Consider the following 4,393-nt stretch of genomic DNA (forward strand, 5'->3'; position numbering starts at 1 on the left):
ACGGCGACCTCTCCCGTCCTCCGGCGCACGTGGCCGGCACGTACACCTTTCTCCTGCCCCTGGCCCGCTGCCCCCGCGGCCCGCACGGCGGTGCCGCCGGCAACAGAGGGCGAGTCACGGGTCCTCCCTTGCCCCCTTATGCTTGTAGTTGAAGCTGTGCATCACCTGCGCGTACATCTTCTCAGGATCGAACATGACCCCGCGCGGGCGACGGTCGTAACGCGGCGTGGCGACGTGCTCACGGAAGAAAGGCCGCGGCGGGAGGGGCCCGGGGTAGTGGTGCTCGGGGAAGGTGGCGCGGGAGTAATTGGCGGCGAACGGGGAAGGCGGCGGGTAGCCGGCGTCGCCATGGTACCCCGGCATCGTGGAAGGATGGGGCTTTAGCGGAGTGAGGTGGGCGCGGGCGGAGCGGCGGCTGTATGGCCGCGCGTACGCGTTCAGCCCTGTAGCTACCATGGCTGGGGAGGCCTGGTGGGAGAAGAAGGATACGGCGAGGTTGGAAGACAGCCGTTCGCCGGCGGGGTAGCGCTCCCTGGCCGGGGACACGATGTCCAACGTGCGCCTCGCGGGCACCATCCCGGAGTCCATTGCGGCGATGCCCAGGCTATCGTTCCTCGCGGTAGACCACAACCGCCTCTCCGGCACCGTGCCGGCCAAGCTCGCCGCGGTGCCGGGCATTGGCGCCAAGTGGTGTCCCGCGAGTTAATTCCGTTAAACGGCAGGGGCTAAATGCAAAAGGTGCGAAGCTGACCGGCTCAGCCCAGCTGGCTCCACTTGGCTGTTGCTGATTGGGCCAGGACCAAATATGCACCTTGAGGACAAGTTGGAGGACCAAATAATCTATTTTTGCAAGTTTAAAGACTAAACCATCACATATAAGACAAGTTGAAGGACCTGCCGTGCTATTACCTCAACTTACAAAACCAAGCTGTGATGGAGATCTGCGGCAAAATCTCCCGATCCAAAGCAAGCGTGGATGACTGACAGCATGAGTCGTTAATCACTTCTACGTCACTGAAAGCTTCGCAGAGGAATGTAAATATGCGCCTCTCCTGTCCCCACGAGTCACGAATCAAAAAGCACAGGCGATCGAGCATTTTCTTTTTCGAAAGGAAGACTGAAAGAAGAATTGCTAGTTTTGGATTGTGCGTCGGTGCACGTGCACGGCAGGATCAGGATCGCGATCGAAAGGTGTTCTTTCCTTCTGAATCTTAATACCTATGAAAGGCATGTGTACATACTCCCTCTGCAAATAAAATATAAAAGCGTTTAGATTATACACTTTTATATTTTTTTACAGAGGGAGTGCCTTTTAAAGGATTTAGGTCTATTATAAAAGTTCACACAAAATACAAAGCACCACAAAAGAAGTAAAATTGTATTGAGGTTGGACCATCGAACCACCACTGTCGCCGCTAGAGTGAGTCGTTGATATGTCGCTGCTCTCATACCAAAGTGTGTTGAATATAACTACACTAATAGCAGATATATTTGCATATAACACTAATATGGCTAAGACAGAAATAAACCAGAGCGAGATAAATAAGTTATACCCTTCAGTAGGCCATAATGAAGCCGCGACACTAGCGGCTGCCTTCTTCTCAGCTTCAAGTTTCTCGGCTTCAGTAGACATTGTTAAGTATCGTGATTATTAGAAAAGACAAGATAGACTAGGATTTGTTCTGGCTTGTCTTATACTCTAAATAGATCATTGTATTCCGATATATATGCCCACGAGGCTCAAGCAATATAACGAACTATTCCATCAAACCTCTCTCTCCTTTTAACATGGTATCTATCACAAGTCGATCCTAAACCCTAGCCGCCGCTGCTTCCGCACTTGTGCGCCGTCCCCGGGGCGGTTGGCCTCCATAACTGCTGTGGGGGGCTGCGCCGCCCGTACCTAGGGTTCATTCGCCGGCCGTGTTGGCCGGCTGCTCTAGAAAGTCTTTTTCCCGAGCCCTCGCTCCGTGTTTTTCGCTCTCCCGTCGGTCGTTTTGATCGGCGTTTTTTTTGTTTTTCTGATCTCTGCTTGATCGCGTCGCCCGCCGCCGCTGTCGACACCCCGCGCTTCTACTCTGACACCGGCACGACCGACCGGCTACTTTACCGACCTGGCGGCCTCGTGCGACAGACGGTCCCTCAAGGCCGTCATCCGCGTGTCGGCCCGTCCGTCGCCCTGCTCCGACCGGGACACCTGCATCGCCTACATCCGGCGGCCTCGCGCCATGCGGCGGCCAATCATAACCCCCGCTCGCGCGTCGGCCCGCCAATCGATCCACGCCACCCGTCTCCGCCGCGTCTGCACGGCGGCCCTGCGGGTTGCCTCACCGGCCTCGTCCCCGGCTGCGTCAGGCCCGTCGGCTGTCTTGAGCTCGGGCGCCGCTGCTCCATTGGTCGCTAAGCCTTGCTGCCCTGGCGTCGGCTGCTTTGCTGGCCCGGGTGCCGGTGCTGACGCGCTCGTTCGCACGTTGTCCCATGCCGTCCATCGTCGTCAGCTTCATCTCGGACTCCGCCGCCACCTCGTCCCCACCGAGCGGCGTCCCCGACCCCGCGCGCGATCGGATTGATCACCCGCCCGCCGTCGCGATCCGCCTCATCCATGCCATGCGACCAACCTGGCCCATCGGTTGCGCGTGCCTCCGCCGGCCCCGTGAAGACTGTCCCGAGTTCAGCGCGCCCCTCTACCGATCGAGCAATGGGCTGCCATTGCATCGCCCCATCAGGCCGCAACGCCGCTGCCCCGTGGTTCTTCTCCCGGCTGCACCGCCCCGCGTCACCGCTGCATCACCCCTTCGGGCTATAATGTCGCGGCCCGCGGTCCACCGCCGCCCCGGGGCCGTCCGCTCCAGGTCGTCCCCGTGGCTGCACCGACCCTCGCGCCGCCGCCGTGTCACCCGTCGGGCCATAGCGAGCGTGGCACGTGGTCCACGCCGCCATCTTGAGGCCGTCCCCGCGGTTGCATCGACCCGCGCTCCGCCGCTACACTGCCCCTTCGATCTGGAGCACCGCGGCTCGCGGTCCCTACGACCGCCCCGAGGTCTTCCGTCGTCGCCCGGACCTGCCCGCCGCCGCTACGTCGCCCCTTCGGGTCGTAGCGCCGCGGTCCACCGCCGTTGCTGCGCGTCGACTTCTCGTGGTATGTGTCGCGCCGCCTCCCTTGGCGTGGGAACACTATCGTCCGCGCCGGTCTTCGTCAGGCTGTTGGGTTCTCCTCACCTACTTCAAGCACCATCGTCGCGCTCCTAACTTAGCCGTCGCCGCCGTCAGGCCGCCGCCGCTGCTACCCTCGTAGCCGACGCCACCGCCCGTCCACCTCCCTTCATCTTTGTCCAGCACCAGCCTGTCGCCAGCGTCGCTGTCATCTACCCTGACCACTTCGTCTACTCCGACCACCGTTGGTGACATCGGCCCCGCGCTGATGGACACCGCAATCATCGTCGAATTCTTCTCTGCTGGCCTCTCTGACTTCTTAAACATGGCGTATAGCTCGTGCAGGTCCCAGTCTCCACGTGCCCGGTGCTGGCAACACCGTCGCGTGCCTTCGTCCACGACGTGTCCCCGGGCCTGGCAAGCCTGGTGCGGTGCTCTGTCAACTTCGTCTTCGTCCGTCTACGCATGCCTGGTGCTGGCAACACCAGTGCGTACCTTCGTCCATGATGTGTCCCCGGGCTTGGCAAACCCACCGAGACGCATCGTCAACAACATCTTCTTCCCGGCGCACCACTACTTGACACCATTGCGCCCATGCTAACTCGGCGCCCCCTTGCGCCCGCGGCTCCACGGCGACTTCCTCGACACCGGCCAATAAGGAAATATGCCCTAGAGGCAATAATAAAGTTATTATTTATTTCCTTATATCATGATAAATGTTTATTATTCATGCTAGAATTGTATTAACCGGAAACATAATTCATGTGTGAATACATAGACAAACAGAGTGTCAGTAGTATGCCTCTACTTGACTAGCTCGTTAACCAAAGATGGTTATGTTTCCTAGCCATAGACATGAGTTGTCATTTGATTAACAGGATCACATCATTAGGAGAATGATGTGATTGACTTGACCCATTCCGTTAGCTTAGCACTTCATCGTTTAGTATGTTGCTATTGCTTTCTTCATGACTTATACATGTTCCTATGACTATGAGATTATGCAACTCCCATTTACCGGAGGAACACTTTGTGTGCTACCAAACGTCACAACGTAACTAGGTAATTATAAAAGTGCTCTACAGGTGTCTCCGAAGGTACTTGTTGAGTTGGCCTATTTCGAGATTAGGATTTGTCACTCTGATTGTTGGAGAGGTATCTCTGGGCCCTCTCGGTAATGCACATCACTATAAGCCTTGCAAGCAATGTGACTAATGAGTTAGTTGCGGGATGATGCATT

Source organism: Triticum dicoccoides, chromosome 1A, assembly GCF_002162155.2.
Source record: "Triticum dicoccoides isolate Atlit2015 ecotype Zavitan chromosome 1A, WEW_v2.0, whole genome shotgun sequence".
Taxonomy (NCBI): domain Eukaryota; kingdom Viridiplantae; phylum Streptophyta; class Magnoliopsida; order Poales; family Poaceae; genus Triticum; species Triticum dicoccoides.